Source organism: Macrotis lagotis, chromosome 1 (genome assembly GCF_037893015.1).
Source record: "Macrotis lagotis isolate mMagLag1 chromosome 1, bilby.v1.9.chrom.fasta, whole genome shotgun sequence".
NCBI lineage: Eukaryota > Metazoa > Chordata > Mammalia > Peramelemorphia > Peramelidae > Macrotis > Macrotis lagotis.
Window position 1 is genome coordinate 733,086,316 of NC_133658.1, and position 12,102 is coordinate 733,098,417.

At 33.6% G+C, this 12,102-nt stretch overlaps 1 protein-coding gene and 1 long non-coding RNA gene across 9 annotated transcripts in view; one reads left to right on the top strand and one right to left on the bottom strand.

The window, feature by feature from the left end:
• Positions 1-12,102, top strand: part of USP12 (ubiquitin specific peptidase 12) — a 140,009-nt gene that overhangs the window by 62,528 nt on the left and 65,379 nt on the right. Inside the window, exon 2 of one of the 8 annotated variants that reach the window (XM_074216166.1) lies at positions 1,717-1,781. The exons of 6 other annotated variants lie outside the window; for them this stretch is intronic. The gene's annotated coding sequence lies outside the window, so the exon portion shown is untranslated. Of the gene's footprint in view, positions 1-1,122; positions 1,782-12,102 lie in introns of those variants that run through there. One more of the 8 variants, XM_074216167.1, reaches the window with a different exon arrangement.
• The window catches only part of LOC141507964 (uncharacterized), a 61,439-nt gene continuing 60,870 nt past the window's right edge, over positions 11,534-12,102 (bottom strand). The window contains exon 4 of the long non-coding RNA XR_012474309.1: positions 11,534-11,608. This is a non-coding gene — a long non-coding RNA (uncharacterized LOC141507964). The remainder of the gene's footprint in view (positions 11,609-12,102) is intronic.

Genomic DNA, 12,102 nt, shown 5'->3' on the forward strand with positions numbered 1-12,102 from the left:
AGTCTCTATCAAAATTTACATTGCAAAAAGACAAAAGTTACATGAATCTTGGAACAACTTTTGACCAACAAAAGAGTCACTTTAAGATGTGAAAAAAAGAAAGCAAATTGAAACATTGACTATTGTGTAATAATAGTAGCATGAGATTGAAATCACATGGACAGAATGATTATCATTCACTTACAGATGTCATATCTCATGAATAGGGTTTGTTAGTAGCCCGTCAAATTAAAGTTTGATAAACATTCCTTGAATTTTGATATTTCTTGCTAGGACAATCAGCAAATAATCTTTAAAAAAGGAATCTTATTTTTCACACAAAGGTAAGAAGTTGGAGGTGAATTTGTAGCATATTCAGATGAGTTTGTTAAATGTAATTGCCTTACCTAATGGCAACCAAAAAAAAAACCTCCTAATTTTTACTAAGCTTACAGATTTCACTGTGTTTCTAGTGTATAGAACACTGTCCTGGGAGTTAAGAAATATGGATAGTTTCTCATATTTTTCAACTCTGTAGTATTCACTGTTTTTGAGACTTCATTTGGTTATATTTAAGCTTAGATTACTTGCTTTTTCTTACCAAATAAGGCTATTGAAAGATGAATGTTAGTTGAAAATACTTTGAGCTCCCTGAAAGAAATAGTATGCTATAAATTCCAAGTATTTTGTAAAACCTCAAAATTCATTCACTAAGGTGATTTAACTTAAATTAAAGCTTTCTGGAACTTAAAAATAAAACACCCCTTATTTTTCCAGGCAGTAGCAAAGTACTTTATTATACCTAGTTTAATTCATTTTATTCTTAAATTTTTACTGTTAACAGTGTATATATAGCCAAGTATTAAATTATAAAATGTATCTAAAAGTTTGTTTGAAGTTCTACAATATGTTGTCAGACTATTCTCTAAAAAAATATCAATCTGCTTCCCACCAGAAATGTACCTGCTTTTTCAGATTCCTGCCAGTATTGAGTTTGTCATTTTTGCCAGTGGATATGAAGTGGTACCTAAAAGTTTTAATTTTCTGAATGGTTGATAATGTTGAACATTTTTTGAGTGAATTTTGAAAACCTTTCGAAATTCTTGTTTTTTAATCCATAGTAGAAAATTTTTATCTTAAATTGTTTCAAATTAAATGATAGTCAGATAAAGAAATTGCCAATTTGATGTAACTTTTTTTATTGTTAGTTATTTACAATGTGAGGTAAGATGTGGAAAAGATTAGTATCCTAAAGACTTAAAGCCCAGCTATCAATAAAACAATTTCTGTGTTTCTGTCGTAAAATGGTAATCCATCCTTTTCATTTGGGAAACCAGAATATTTGAAATGTATCCCTAGCATTTCAGGTTGATTTTGTGTAGGGCTACAGTGCAGTCCCTCAAAATATTGTTTTAGTTCTACCATCAAAGAATACTGAGATGGGTGATGCTGTGCAAAACAAATGTGACAATTATGTTCTTTTATTAAATATCATTTTAAAAACTTAAGAATCTTTAGTCCCTTCGATTTGGAAGTTTTTTCCAGAGGAGAAACTCTCAATTGCTTATTCTATATTATTCTAGTTTATAACCTCTCACAGGGTAAGGGTTCCTGACTTTTTTTGTGTCATGGACCTAACTAACTATTCATTTGTTTCATTTGTGTCAGACTCTTTGTTATCCCATTTGGGATTTTCCTGGTAGAAATAATACAGTGGTTTTCCATTTCCTTCTCCAGCTATTTTACAGATGAAAAAACTGAGACAACAGGTTTAAAGTCACTTACCCAGGGCCCCACAGCTGGTAAGTGTCTTAAGGCCGGATTTGAATTCTTGAAGAGGAGTCTTAGTCCCAACATTCTATCTAGTTATCCTGAAGCCTTTATACCTCTTCTCAAAATGTCTTTAAATCAATAGAATTATATAGTTTTATTGAAATGTTTTTTTACCAGAAAATTAAAAAAATGACAAATTTATGGTATGATTCATAGATTCCTCCTGAAATCTATCCATGAATCCTAAGACATAGACAATTCTTGCTGTAATGGATGCATTCAGCATATTGGAGGCCATCTTTTTTCTCTTGGTATCAAAAGGTATCGAAGGAACACTGATTGACCACTTGCCATCTTCTCTCCTTACCATAAGACCAGCTCATCTTTTCTTCCTATTCATTTCTTTGAATGTTTGTCCCTCTTCTTTGGCTTTCCTCATTGATTACATATTGTAACCCATCGAGATATAGGGTAGAATGTATTCAATTGTTGTATTCCATCATCTCATAGCACCATGGTGCCACAGGAGGAATTGAAACCATTTAAAGCCAAGAGACTCCTGTAGCAATCAGATCATCTCTGATAGTCCTGTTTCCTATAAATCAGGACCTGGGATGGAATGATTTTGGTAAATGCAAATGAGAAGAATGCCTTGCACAGCATACCACTCTCTATAAACAAATTGTGCAACTCATGCCTTCAATCATTTGGTAGGTTGGTGTGGTCTTTTTCAATACTTGAAAGACTACTAGTAGTAAAATAAACTGGAGAAGGAAATGCAAACCACGGTAGTGTCTTTGCCAAGAAAACCCCAAATAGGGTCATGGTGAGTTAGACATGACTGAAAACAATCGAATGTTACTCATATGTAAAATAGGGATAACAATAACCCCAGTCTCAGATCAGATCAAACGAGTCATGCATGTCAAATGCTTGTAAACCATACAGCACTAAATAAATTGTTAGCTGTTTGTATTAGTTATTTCATATACCACAGTTCTGTTAAGCTAGTCTTGCAGTTTCTCACATATGATGCTTTATCTCAAATCTCCATTCCTTTCCTATTTCTTATGAATCTCTGAGCTAAAGTTTGAGCTAAAGCCCTGGGTTTACTTGACTCTTTTTTCTGATTCTTCCAGCTACTAATGTCTTTTCCATAAAATCATGGTCCAGATTGTTGTTCACTTCCTACCTTACAAAAAAAAAAAAAACAAACCAGGTTGCAATTTGTAAATTTCTCATGGTTAGAGATGGTGTTTCACTTTTTGTCTTTGTGTTCCCAGTTTCTGGAACAGTGCCTGGAATTACTTGGGATTGGAGTTCATTTTGGCCAGATCAGTGAATATTGTTTCTATAGACCATTAGCTGGAAAGGAGAATAACTTAGGGATATAAGAAAATCTCTTGACAGTGACACTGGTATTTTATAGGATTTTTTCCAGATTAGCACTTTTTACTTGTTTACATATGGATAGATGTATATGCACACATACGTATTTTAATAACCCCTTGAGATCTTGTGTTTTATGATTACATCATAATATCATAGCTTTAAAGATGTATTAGATGAAAAATAAAATCTAGACCAAACCTCTCATTTAATAATTAAGGGAACTGAATCCTACTGAATTGAAGAAATTTTACCTAGGCATGTCATTCTTTCTGTTATGCCATGTTGTGAGTATTAGTATATCATTTCATAGATGACAGAAAAATCATGATTGCTTTAAAACTTTCAGAGTAGGCAGCAAACTTGGAAGACTCAGGTTTTTCATCCTAGGAAGGAAAGAAGGAAGAATTTCTTCAACCCTTTTCATATTGCTAGGTATTGTGCTTTACAAATCTCTAATTTGATCCTTACAACAGTCCTGGGTGGTAGATGTTATTGTTAGCTCCATTTTACAGTTGGGGGAGACGGCTAGGTGGCACAGTGGATAAAGCACCGGCTCTGGAGTCAGGAGTACCTGGGTTCAAATCCAGTCTCAGACACTTAATAATGACTTAGCTGTGTGGCCTTGGGCAAACCACTTAACCCCATTGCCTAGTAAAAACTTAAAAAAAAAAAAAAAAAAAAGGCATTTTACAGTTGAGGAAGCTGAGACAGATAGTTTAAATGACATGTCAGAGACCTGAAAGAATTTGAAGTCAGGTCTTCCAGATTTCAGGTCCAGTCCTCTTTCCACTACACTGTTAGCTGACCTAGATTAGTGCTTCCCTAATATTCCCCTCCCCATCTCAAAACCAGTCTGTTAACAATGTAAATTTCAGGAACAGACTACAGATTCTAAAGCTGTACCATATAAACATTGGAAGAAAATATGCATTCTTTAAATTTATTTATAAAGTAGATATTGTGTGAGTTTGTGTGTGTGTGTGTGTGTGTGTGTGTGTGTGTGTGTGTGTGTTTTGAATTTTTTTTGTTGTAACTGATTCATTTTAGGTCAAACATAGCAATGGGAAAATTAAACTTAAAAAAACCCCAAAACACTAATTTGTCAAATTATAAGTTAATGAAAATTTGGGGGAAGACTATCTAATGAAGATTTCTTTCATTCAAACTATAATTATAAGAATTTAATGACTGCTGTATGTGATACTTGACAAGTTACAATTTCTTAAGCTTTTACTTCTATTATAATTTTAGGCAGTTTAATGTATTTTTTCTTTTAATAAGGAAACTTCTTAAGGATTTGATTTAGAGCTACTGGAAAAAAAGCAAGATTCAGTCATTTCAAGCTTCATTTTTTAAGGTTTAAATAGCATTTTTGATAATTGTATTGAATTGGGATACTTTCTACTTGTTTTTCTTTAAATTGTATAAATTTGTAATAAATGTTCTCCTTAGTGTTACTTAAATAAAAATGGCATATTAGATGAGGAGAGAGCATTATAGGTATGAGGGCAGATTTTTGTAGCTTGTGTCTATAAGAACTGATGATCATTAATTAAAAAGCATTATTAATTAAGCTCCTACTATGTGGCAGACTATGCTGTGTACTGAAGATATGCAAATTTAACTGATCTCATTATTTTAGTTCCCTCCATGGAAACTGTTTGTAACTTATTCATGCTTGCCCACTCTGCAATTCTCCTCAATGTTCTTTCAGAACTTCTCAGGGTGGGGTAGGGGGTCGAGTTCATGCTAAACTTCTTTTCTTCCAGTATTGTGAGGATACCAGTGGAGCAATTTGACTGTTCATTCATCGTCTCTTTTGCCAAGTTACCATCTCATCTTCTTTCTGTCAAAAATTTCTTAACATCTTTTACTCTTGTTCTTCAGAGTTCCTCTTTGATTTTATGTCAGGCACTGTGTACCTTATATTGTCTTCTGTATGACATTCATCTTTAGTTCTTTGAAAGTAGTAGTGTTCTAATTCTCATTGTTGTACAGCAGCAGCAGTAAAATGTTGTAAAGATAAGGTCTTTGAATTCACAAGAAACTTGGGGTCAGTAAGAGTGATTTGCAGTTTTCTCAAAAGTATTCCAACCTGCTCTCTTCTTCCTTTTCAACTCTGGACCCAGTTCATTTTCTGTCTCTAGATTAATACGTGGTATTGGTTGAGGTCTATCAAATGTCCTCCCAGATGCGGTTTAAAATCTGGGCTTCATCATTTGGTCTTTCCCATATGAATGGATAGGCCAAACACCTTTGAGTGATTACAGATCTCTTCCAGGAGTCCAGTTCAGTGATCTGAGACTTGATTCGATCAACAGTGTCATCTGCAAAAAGGAGCATTTGGAGGACCTCATCATCCACAGGGAAAATATCCCTCTTTAATCTTGATTCTAGGTTGGATCTCTTTCTAAGATGAATACTTTTGGTGAGCATACATCTCCCTGTTCTGTGCTTTAACTGATTTCTTATCAGAAGATCATTTAACAGGATTATTCCTCTTGTTAAATCTTCCAAGGAGAATATCTTTATAATATAGATGAGAGATACTTTCTTTTTAGAGTCTGCACGGTAGTGCTTTTTTCTTTTGAGTCAAAAACTTTTTTGTAATCCACAGTTAAGAAGCATGTGGAATTTGCTACATTTTTCACTTTGAGATGGTAAAAATGTGGTTCATTGTTGACTATCATTTGTGGAAGTCTTGTTTAGTTGTTTTAGTCTTGTCTTACTCTTCATAACCTCATTTGGGTTTCTCTTGGCAAAGATATTGGAGTGGTTTGCCATTTCCTTCTCTGGCTCATTTTACAGAGGAGAAAACTGAAGCAAACTTGGATAAATGACTTGCCCAGGATCATACAGCTAGAAAGTGTCTGAGGCTAAATTTGTACTTCCTGACTGCAAGCCTGATATTCTGTGCACTGGATCACTGGATATATATCCACTATGTGTCTGTGTGTATACACACAGGCACACACACAAAGACACACAGACCTAAACAAACACACACATACACACACACACACACACACACACACACACACACATATAAAACTCTTAAAGATGTACTTGCCTTTATTCAGTAATAACAAGATTTGAGATTTTTTTCCATGCCTTTTGGTATCTTCTCCAGATAACTTGTAAATCAGTTCCTTAATGTTCTCATCATTTTTTTCTTCTAGATTTAATCTTCTCAGTATATACTTGATTAACCTAGTTGAAGTTTTCCTATCTTTGTTCTTTTTAGTACCATTTGTACTTCATTTAAAGTATCTGAAGTTTGTGTTTTAGGATCCAGATGTAGTGGTTCCACTATGTTTGATGGAGAAAAAAGTTTGTTACAACTGTTTTTACTATTTTCTTTTTTCTTCTATTTATGTTTTCTATTTGTATCTTTGCATGTCCTAAGCAATGACTTCGTTTAGTTGGACATATATTGCCAATTTTCTTTAGTTTTAGTCTCTGGTATTTCTTTCTACTTTATAAAATATCATTGTTCCTGATTTTGTATCATCCTTTGGAAGAATTTGCACATGAGTTTATATTTTCATCTGGATAATGCCTTTGGCAGCCATTTTTCTCTTTAGCAAGTAATTGTTTATTGATTGGTGCTTTCTGGGTTCTTATTTCTTTTTCTTTTTTTTTAGGTTTTTTTTTTTTTGCAAGGCAAATGGGGTTAAGTGGCTTGCCCAAGGCCACACAGCTTAATTATTAAGTGTCTGAGACCGGATTTGAACCCAGGTATTCCTGACTCCAAGGCCAGTGCTTTATCCACTACACCACCTAGCTGCCCTCTTATTTCTTTATTGTAGCCTTTAACTTAGTGATTTAGCTTTTTGGTGAAATTGTTGTCAATATTGATGTGATTTCTGTTCATTTCCCGTTTAAAATTTTCATATCTTTGGTCTGTCCATTTCTTTTCTATTGAATCATAATTTCCCTATCGTTTCACCTTTTCTCATCTTTTCATTGAAGTCTCCAAGTTTTAGTTATTGGAGCATATGTTGATTTGAGTTGGAGGGTGTTCGAAATTTCTTAATAAGAATTTCACTTTCTTTCATACCAAGCAACTTAGGCTGGTGCATATATGCTTTGATTATTTTAATTGTTAGAACAAGATTGTGAAATATACTTGACTCCTTTCTGTTAGCAACTGATTAGTTATTTTGAGTAGTCCTTGGTATTTTCTAGATTTAATCTTCTCAATATATACTTGATTAACCTAGTTGTTTTCTTATCTGTGTTCTTTTTAGTGCCATTTGTACTTCATTTAAAGTATTCAGCAGAGGGAGTGAGATGGAAGAAATCTTTTATCCTAGGTTCTGAAAAATCTAATGAACTGACATCATACATCTTAATAGCTGCATATAAATCTTTCAATTATAAATTAAATTTTTTTTTAATTTATTTAAGGTAATGGGAATAAGTGACTTGCCCAAGATCACCCAGCTAGGCAATTATTAAGTGTCTTTGGTCTGATCAGAACTCAGGTCCTCCTGACTCCAGGACCAGTGCTCTATACACTGTGCCACCTAACTGCCTTTGGTTTTATTCCAGAAATTCACTTTTAAGTTTGCTAATTGTTAAACATTTTCTTTTAGCAACAGTATTACAAATGTTGATAAGATTCCTAGTTTGAATCACAAAGCTGTCAGTTCTCCATACTACTATTGTTCAGTTACATGTGAATGTAAATGGAATCATGTGGTCTACATTATAAGAGACTTGTAAGACTCATAACTGACTGAGAATTCTTGATAAAATATCTGCAACTCATGATCAGTTTTTTGTTTGAAGACCTCTAAGAAGGGGAAGCCCATTTATTACCTTATGAGGCAATATGCTACACGTTTGGACCATTCTTATTATTAAGAAGTTTTTCTTTATATCAAGCTGAAATCTAACTTTTTCAATTTCCCCAGTTATTCCCATTTTTTCCTCCCTCTGGACCCAAATTAGAATAAATCTAATCTTCTTTTCAAAATCTACCCTTCAAAATGTCAAAAACAATTATTGTGGGTTGTCCCCATGCTTCTAATCAAGGCTCCGTTTCCTTTAATTGGTTCTCATATGACATGATCTCAAGCCCTTTTAAGCATCCTCCTTGTGTTCCTCTCAACATTCTCCACTTTATCTATGATATGTCCTCCAATGTCACATCTAATAGTAAACACAGTCTGGACTGACTAGAATGCAACAGAACTGTCATTTTATATTGAACACTATAGTAACCTCCATGTAAGTTACAATTTTATTAGCTTTTTTGGCTTTCATTTTCAGCTTTTTATTTATTGCATCATAATTCCACTTGTGAATGAAGTTAAGGTAAATTGAGGCACAATGTTCCAAACATTGATAAGGCTAGTAGTTGGCTTTAGCTCTTCAGCATGTCTGTCCCCGCCCCCAAAAGAAGCCAACTCAAATGAAGAAGGGAAATCATTTTTCATTGACAAAAGATCATTCAAAACTAGAAGGCACCATCATAGGTGTGGGGGACAATATGGATGGTTGAACATTTGGAATACAGGGGTAGCAATTTGCACTCCTTCTATCTTGTCCCTATAGAACACTCATTGGTGGTGTCTAGTAAGTGTCACAGCCATAAACAGACAAGACTTTCTTGAAGGATAGCCACTGTTTCAGAGATAAAAGATCAAATTCCCTTTCATCTACCTGTATTCTTCAAGGATAACATTTCCTTGACCTAAGAATAGAATAGTGATTAGTAAGAAAATTGAACTTCTAAAACTTAATTAACTGTTGCATAAAGAAACATGACTCAGTTATGTTGTCAATGATACAGATTAGAATCAATTGCAAAAATAGAGACATCAAGATTTTCTCACACTAAACCTCTTATGAACTGCTATATAGTTGTTTTCCCTTGTGAAAGATTTTTTGGACCTAGTTTAGAATCTAGAATTTTGCATTTATTTTTGCTAAATTTTAAAATGTTAAATTTCATCTAATTAGATTTGATAGTGTACAGCCTGTTGATCTTTATAGATCTTTTGTTGCCCCTCCTACCTCTGTGTTACCTGCCATTCTTTTAAGCATAGCACCTATGCCTTTATTGAAGTCACTGACAAAATAAACCACATAGTAACTGAGATAGCTCCAGAGATCTCCCTTGAAGTTGTCATTGACTTTGATGATTATTCTACCAATTCTGAATCCACTAAACTATTCATATGAACCTCAAAATTATCTTTTGCCTACAAGGATTGAAGGAATTTTTCCAATGCTGTGCCCAGAGAGAGACTTTAATGGGCTTACTCCAAAACCTTTCCCTACCTTCTTTTGATTTGTCTAGACAGTATTTTTATTATAAATGAGAATGGACTACAATAAATGACATTTGTAGTATAAAGGAAATTGGGGAGGAGAGAGGATGGGAAGGCAATGGGTGTAGTCTGTGATATTACCAAGGTCATTCCCCTAGAGAATGAATGATTTTATATACTACAACAGCAGCCCATATTTTTTTATAGTACTGTAAGCTTTATAAAACTTTCTATGCAATGAACATGATATAGATAGTAATGAGTCTTATCTTCATTTTGGAGATCAGGAAACTGAAACTCCAAAAGTAAAAACACTTATATTATAAAAATGATTCACAGATATGAGATGGAATTTTGAACTCTGATTTCCTGTCTCCCCAGTTGATTGCACTTCTTTTATGCCATACCATGTGCCTCACTTGCATCATTTAGTTTTTTTTTTATATAGTTTTTGCAAGGCAAATGGGGTGAAGTGGCTTGCCCAAGGCTACATGACTAGGTAATTATAAGTGTCTGAGGTCACATTTGAACTCAAGTACTCCTGACTCCAGGGCTCTATCCACTGCACCAGCTAGCTGCCCCATCATTTAGTTTCTAATGAAAAAAATTACCTTTTTAGTTTAAATTTGTTAGAGTAGTTTGTAAAAGTATGAATTTCCTAGGTTGGAATTTAATCTTGGGGTTTTAATAAATTAGTGAATTGCTTGCATAGCTATCCCAAAGTGTAGCTATATATTTGACTAGATAAACTTCATTAACTGAAATGGAGGTTTTATAAAATGTACTGATTACTGAAATGTCCCTTTGAGAACAGTATTGATTCATATGTAAAGAATTGTTTCTTGAAAATTCTGGTGCATATATTGAAGTTTCTTGTCATCTTTAGATTTGTGTTAAAGTTATAGCTTTATTTTTTATTCATTTGTTTTGTACTTTTAGTCATTTATATGGTTTCATTAAAGAAATTCCTGCTTGTATCACATTTCCATTTTGTTTAGTAATTAAAGATACAGTTAGTATTAGAATTATAATGTGGTTGAACTCTATAAAGTTATGGAGAACATGGAATCTTGAATAAGTTTCAGATAAATCATTGGATGATTTATAGTGGATTTTTAAAAATACTGTATTATAAACTTAATTGTCATCCATAGAAACTCATTCTGAAGACAACAAAATATTCAGTCTTACATAAAATAAGCAAAAATACCCTCTGGAGTGTATCTACTTTTTGGGTTCTCACCTTGCTTTGCATCATTTTGTCAAAATTTTTTATGCTTCTTTAAATGAATGAATGAATCAGTGAATCAATAAGCATTTGTTAAATGCATACAGTGTGCCAGGTACTGTGGTAGACACTAGGGATACAGATTAGTCCCTGCCTTCAAAGAATTTTATATTCTAATAAAATGATATAACATATATAGGGAAGATAGTGTCCAGGGAAGGGATCATCACTTGAGCCATAAGACAATAGATCATCAGGACTATTGATATTGAAAGGGCATATACCTTGACTATACAGTTTTATAACTTTACAACTGCCAGCAACCTCTTTACCCATTTCAGCTAGACATTAGAATCTACATTTTAGACATTACCATCTCTTATTATTATACTATCTTCAAGGTGCTAAACTTTGAAATTCTACTTTCTAATTATAACATCTACACTTACCATGATTTATAACTCTTTTCTCTTAGTTCCTTCCTCCCCCTTCCCCAAACTCGGGCTTCCTCTTGTTTTTTGCCCAGCCTTGACCCTGTCTTCTGTGATGTTACAAAATAGACCACATTTTTATCATTATACAATTGTCTGAAGGATAAAGAGAATACAATATTTAACTGCATTTGTTATTGACTAAGGGGTAAAGAGGAAACATGTGTTAGAACAAAACATTACCTTAACTGACCTTTAGAATGCCTCCCCTATATATATATCAAAAGAATCCAAGATTCTTTGAAAAATGTGTAACTTTGTTTGAAAAACCTTCTGATTATTATCAAGTGGGCATAAACTGATGAAAGACATGCTTGCTAGAGTATTTGCAACTAGACTATCAGGGGTCTGCCATCAATATGAGTGGAAGATAGGTTACCTGCAGATGGTGAGGTTCTGTTTGATAATGACCGTGTCTTGATTGCTCCAAGCTCCAGAACATTGCACAATTACCTGGATAACATCTATATTTAATTCAAACACAGAAATGAATCTGTCATCTCATCAGTTTGGATATACTCTCCCGTGATTTGGCTATCAGTTCAGCAATGCCTCCGATCTTGTGCATCTTTTGTCCATGTTCTCCCATATATTCACCCAAACCTTTGGGAGCCTAGCTCATTTTATTTATTCCATACTATTGGAGCACTTGAATTATTTTCATGTCACACTCATCCAATAACTATCCAATTATTTTCTCTTATTATATTTTAGATTATATATTTTACTATTGTTCTTTGAAATTCCTCATCAGTTATGTGTTTTAGCTTTCTTATATTCTCTCTGTATCAATCTAATACTTATTTTCAAATCTTTAGGCATAAGAGTTCCATGTCTCATTGGTATAAGACAACAGTCTAAGATGGATATTTTTAAAAAGTGGACCTGGTTATGACTAACCCTACCACAGAGTCTTCTAGAAGAGATCTTATAACCATTCAAAGATTTTGACCCGATC